The sequence below is a fragment of the Erythrolamprus reginae genome, chromosome Z (assembly GCF_031021105.1).
Source record: "Erythrolamprus reginae isolate rEryReg1 chromosome Z, rEryReg1.hap1, whole genome shotgun sequence".
Taxonomy (NCBI): Eukaryota; Metazoa; Chordata; class Lepidosauria; order Squamata; family Dipsadidae; genus Erythrolamprus; species Erythrolamprus reginae.
The window spans coordinates 2,213,520-2,220,289 of NC_091963.1; positions in this window are offsets into that span (position 1 = coordinate 2,213,520).

The window sequence follows — 6,770 nt, forward strand, 5'->3', positions numbered from 1 at the left end:
GGGCGTCTCTGCTCGGGGCCTGCCTTTGCCGGGACTGCGGGGCTGGCCCCGTTCACACGCCCTCCTCGCCCCCTCCCAGCGCCTTGACCTCGCCCCCCGCCCGCCCCCTCTCAGCCCCCCGCCCCATTGGAGAGAGGGGGGGGAGGAAGGAGAGACAGAGGGGGCAGAAGAGTGGCGATGGGCGTACACGACACACGGACACGTCAGGAATCTGGTAAACCAGGTTGCCATACAGGTAGTCCTCGACTTATGACGAAGCCCCACACTTCTGGGGCCAAGGTGAACTTTGTCCCATTTTACGTCCGTTGTTAAGCAGAATCGCTGCAGTTGTTCAGGGAGTAACACACCTTTTGCAAATAATGAACACGGGATGGCCATTTGTGACTTTCCCACAAGCAAAGTCGATGGGCAAAGCTTAACGACTACCAGGTTCAGTTTTTTTAAAATATTTTTTTAAATTAAGTTTTTAATCAATACAAAAACAAAACACAATAACAAAGCATACAAATGTCTTTACATTTTACATTTCTGTAACATCCCAAAATGAAAATTTCTATGCATCTATGTCCATTTATTGCATTATTAACCACCAGATTCATTTAATAACTAGAGCAAGTACCCCCCAAAAAGCTCATATTTTTTTAAAAAAATTTTTTAAAAAAAATAGAATTTATTAAATTATATACATAAATAAAAGACACACAATTAACAGATCATTGAGCTCATAGATTGTGAGTACAGTTGTAATTTTTCTGTTAAAGGACAATACAACAAATAATCCCATCCCATCCCTATCCCTCCTGCCTCGTTGCAGCAGCTCTTATTATATTTTTACAGAAATTCATATCAGCAAAGTATATATATATATGTCACATGTTTAAGCTGAATTTGAAAATTAAGGGAGACTAGATAGATCTATTTCGGCCTTATTTTGGCCTCATCAGCTAGCCATACCCACTGGGACTTGAACCTGCAACCTTTGCCTTGTAAGGCAGAGAATTATCCTCTAGGCTACAGTATCCAATCCCTTCAGCTCTGTACCAGGGAAGGGTTACATTTTGTGTCGAATCACCCTGGTATATTGAAGGAACATCACAGCTCCTTTTTTGCCTCTCGGCCCAACCCAGGGCCATTTCCAAGGCAGTTAATTTTATTGATAGCCGACAATTCTATCTGTATGTGTCACATGTTTAAGCTGAATTTGAAAATTATATACATACATATACATATACATATATATATATATTTATATATATATTTATATTTATATATTGTACATATATACATCTCTGTTCTTATATCAAAATAACAATAATATTTCAGTTGAAAAGAATTGTCAACAAATAAATAAAGTGATATTTATATATTTAAAATATAAGACAGGACAAGACATACAACATTTAACACAAAAAGAAGCCACAATTGCTCCGCTCAGTATAGAAGTCTTCTTAATATAGAAAGAAAAACTAATTCTAGTTTAGATCAGGCCTACGTCATCGAACAATAATTTTTCTTAACAATGGAATTTATTTCATTTAATTATTAATTTTCTATTTTGTATTTTCTATTATTATTTTATTACAGGTAGTCCTCAACTTAAAACCCCAAATTGACCCCAAAATTTCTGTTGCTAAGTGAGGCATTTGTTAAGCATGCTTTGCTTCATTTTACAACCTTTCCTGCCATGGTTGTTAAGTGAATCACTGCCGTTGTTCAGTAAGTCACAGTTGTTAAATGAATCAGATTTACCCTTTGTCTGTCAAAAGGTCTCAAAACACGACCCTGAGACATTGCAACCGTCATAAATAGGAGTCAAATGGCATGTGTCTAGATTTTGATCACATGATCTCAGGGAATGTGGAAATGGCCGTTAAGTGTGAAAAATGGTCAAAAGTCACTTTTTCAATGCCTTTGTAACTTTGAACAGTCACTAAAGGAACTGCTATAAGTTGAGAAATATCTGTACCTGTATTTAATTTCATTTTATTCACTTCATTCACAGTTTATTTATTTACAGAATTAGAATATTACTTTCTACATAATATTAATATGACATATATAATTATAATTCTATATAGATGATATACATTCTATAACAGTTTTTTAATTATATTATAGAATATAAAATAAAATATAAAATATATTATATAATAAAATATAAAATTCTATAATTATAACTATATTAGAATTTATCATATAAATTCTTATACAGTATTTATATGTGTGTGTGTATATATATATGTGTATGTGTGTGCATACACACACACACACACACATATAACTATATAACACACACACACACACACACACACATATATATATATATATATATATATGTAGATTGTTCTGAGTTCGGGTTTTGCCCTGTGTAATATTTTGCATGTCTATGCGACGTTTCGGCGAAATCACATTCACCATCATCAGGCTGAAGTTCCAATCTTTGTGTTGTTGTAAAATGGAATGTTAGCAACTGTCATTTCTTCCTAGTATATAGTGTGGGGGTGGAGATTTGTTTTGAATGTAGCAAATAGATTGGGTGATTATGTTTCAGTGATCTGATTGGTTGGTGTAATCATAATTATTAGAAGGAATGACATGGAGATTTTTATGAAGTGTTTTGTTTAAGGCTGATTTCCAAATATAAAATTCTAAAATCATAATTATTAGAAGGATTGACATGCTGATTATTATGAAGTGTTTTTTTTGTTTAAGGCTGGTTTCCAAATTTCTGGTAGGCGGGACGTGTCATCTCTTTTATTTATGCAAAGGGGTCTCCTCTCAATTTCTATAGCTTCTAGAGAAATTCTTCTATATAAATTCTCTGTTTTGTGGAGTAATTTAGTTTTTTCAAAGTCAATTTCGTGCCCTGTTTTTTTAATGTGCTGGACAAGGGAGGAGGTCTTTTCTTCTTTTTTGACTGCATTCACATGTTCTGCTATGCGTTGGCTCACTCTTCGGTTAGTTTGTCCAATGTATGTGGCTGCACATATTTTGCAAGGGATTTCATAGATTCCTTGGTATTCCAATTGGATTTTATCTTTGGGGCTCCTTAGGATATTAGATATTTTTTGGTTAGTGCAAAATGAAGTTTTGATGTTATGTTTGTGCAGAATTTTACTAATTTTATCCGTGGTGCCTTTGATGTAAGGAAGGATGGTGGTGCCATTGTCCTGTTCTTGATCTTGTTTTTTGGGGGTGTCTCTTTTTTGATTAGGTTTGTTATTGTTTTCTCTTTGAATCCATTAGAAATTAATACATTAATACAACTTTATTGATTTTCAAACTTTTCTTTAAAAAAATTATTACATCATTACATTATTTCTTAGAGTAATTCTACATTGGTACATAATTCTATTTTCTCTATACCTTTTCACATTACCCTTATTCTTCTTTATCCAAGTTTCTTATACATCTATCTTTACATATTACACTTTATATATTTACATATTTGCATGTTGTGGTTCTTAACTTTTGCTGTTTTTTTTTCTACATTCAATCCAGTAATACCATTGTTCCCAGGTTTCATAATAAACCAAATATTTTTGGGAACTTTGCTCTATTTGTGAGTTTATCCATTTTGGCACATTCACATATATATTTAAAATTATTATACTTTCTGGTGGGATTTCTGGATTTTGCATCAATTATAATAATTATTGTTGTTATATTATTGTTAATAATAGAGAATATTATTTGGCTCATTTATTTAGAGAATTTATATGGGCGCCCATTCACTTACTTTTAGTGATTGCAGGAGGCTTAACAAAATTCAACTATTTGGGTTATGGCTGCGACCCTGAAGGGAAGGACATAAACTTGCCCCCGTCCCTCCACACAGGGGGGCTTTCAGAATTGACCCCCAGGCCTTTTATTTTCCCTCCTTTGATCTCTGCAATCTTCAGACCCTCCTAGCCCCCTCCCAAAATCCCAAGAGTTATATTTCCGGTGTCTTGCAGGAGACAAAGGGGGCAGGCGTGGGTAGGAGGGCGCCGACCAGAGAAATCTTCCTTAGAGACGGGAGGAACACAAATGTTATTATTCCAGCGCTCATAAAAAAAGCTCTTGCTTTTAATTTTTTTTTTTTAATGAAAAATTATCAAATTCCTGATTCTTTTTTCAGGGGAGACTAGCAAGCCTTAGCTGAGAAAACCAGGTTTCTTTATATAAAATTGTTATAGGAAAAGAGCTACCTCATTCCTTTCAAATGCATCAATTACTATTTTAAAAATCCTGATGCTTTTTAAAATAAAATGATAAGCTGGAAAAGGAGCTACTATATTTCTTTGGAATGAATAAACTATTTTGGTGAATTGCACAATTTATTTAAAACTGCAACACAGGTTTAAATAAATTCAGATAGTAAATCATTTTTTTCTAACCTGCCTCAGTTTCTACATTGGAATAATATGGGAAGAAGTCATTCATTGTTAAGACAAAACAAAAATTGGACACACTTTGTTGAAAAGCTATTTTAATTCTTTTTAACATCAACATCTGCTTTGATCTGAGATGGTGGCACTAAAAACATATCACCAGTCCTCGACTTACGACCAAAATGGAGCCAGAGCTGGTCGTAAGTCACGTTCTTCTAAATATTACTATCCTTGTTGTCCCCACTTGTGTAGTGGAATAAAATGGGAAGAAAGGACGCCCAAAACTTCTGTTGCTAAGTGAAACAGTTGTTAAGTGAGTTTTGCTCCAATTTACAACCTGCCCTGCCACAACCATTAAGTGAATAGCTTGCACTTGCTGGGTGAATAACACGGTCATTAAGTGGAGTCTGGCATCCTCGTTGATTTTGCTTTTTCAAGAGATTGTCATTGGAGCTGTCATAAGTATGTCAGTTGCCAAGCATCTGAATTTTGATCATGTGACCATGGGGATTCTGCGATGGCCATAAGTGTGAAAGAGGGTCCTAACCACTCATCCCAACTGCTTGCCCCCCCCCCCCCATAGAGACATAGAAAATTAGAAGACTGACGGCAGAAAAAGACCTCCTGGTCCATCTAGTCTGCCCTTATACTATTTCCTGTATTTTATCTTACAATGGATATACAGTACTGTATGTTTATCCCAGGCATGTTTAAATTCAGTTCCTGTGGATTTATCTACCATGTCTGCTGGAAGTTTGTTCCAAGGATCTACAACTCTTTTAGTAAAATAATACTTTCTCATGTTGCTTCTGATCTTTCCCCCAACTAATCTCAGATTATTTGTTCCAAGCATCTTCTACTCTTTCAGTAAAATAATACTTTCTGATGTTGCTTCTGATCTTTCCTCCAACTAATCTATGATGATGATGATGATGATGATGATGATTATTATTATTATTATTATTATTATTATTCAGAATCCTTTCTGGCACTTTCCAGTAGGCAAGAGAATGAGGGAAATATAATAATAATAATGATGATGATGATGATGATGCCACAAAATAAATTCTGCATCAAATAAAGCATTGCAAAGGAAGAAGAAATAGAAATGGCATGCATGAACTTGCAACTTTGCAAAAAAAAGAAAATGAAAAGGCAAATGGCTACTGGTCAATATTTTATTTATTTATTTATTATTAGAGTTGGAAGGGACCCTGTAGGTCATCTCCTGTAGTCCAACCTTCTGCTGATGCAGGAGACTCTATATTTCTAGTCCAACTTCTTCTTAAATGTCTCTTTTGCAAAATGCAAAGGAACAGCTTTGTTTTTTATTAAAAAAAAAAGTGCAGTCTTCAAATCTTAATATATGTAATTCTAATAACTTTGAAGACTTGTCTTTTTATCACCTGTTAGAAACACCCCGTGTCACCTTATGGGAGGGGGGGGGCAGGTTGCAAAAACTTTAAATAAAAGAATGTTAAATCCTGAAATAAAAGAATTGATCCCAAACAAGAACCTTTTCGGGAGATTAAAAACAAAACAACAACAAAAAAAGGGGAGGAATTTGCAATTTACTGTCCACTATTTACAAGGCTTTTTACAGCCACCCTCCCTCCTCTAGTAAATGGTACCTGCCCAATTGGCAGGGCGGTGTGGTTTTTCTCTGCAGGATGCAAAGAAGGGCTACAAAGGGCCACTTCAAAGGGGTCGTTGGGGAAGATCAGGGGGGTGGGAGGAAGGTGCCATAGGTCCCCCCCCACCAGGAAAAGGCCATTCCATTTTATGAGGTCCTCCTTTGAAGTGCTCTGATGGCTCCAGGCATCAGGAATTGATGCGGCTTCCTTCCTCCTTAATGTGGACTAAGGGACTGGATGGCTTTTGCTGGAGATGCATGGGAGAGAATTCAACTGATTCTGCTTCCTTCGAGCAACAGAGTTTGAAGGGGCCCAGGCGGTCATCTAGTCCAACCCGCCACTCAAGCAAGAGTCCTTATTCCAATCTGGGACAAATGACTGTCCGGTCTCTCCTTCAAAGCCTCCAATGACCGGCAACATCTGGTGACAAGTAGTTCCACAGATTTAATTGTGGTGTTTTTTAAAGTAATTTAAATATTGGATTTGTCTTACATTGTATTGCTATTGCTGTGAGCCGCCCCGAGTCTGCGGAGAGGGGCGGCATACAAATCTGATTAAACTTGAAACTTGAAACTTTCACTAATAGGAAATTTCTTCCTTAGTTATTGGTTGCTTCTCTTCTGATTCTTCCTGGGAAGGTTTAGCACGGAAGGGCCAATGGCCCACTGATCAGGAACCGGACTTCCACTCCCATAATCCTCCAGCCAGGATGCTTTAAGAGGGGGGGAGTTCGATTCCCAAAATCCACCAGCAAAGAGGCTTT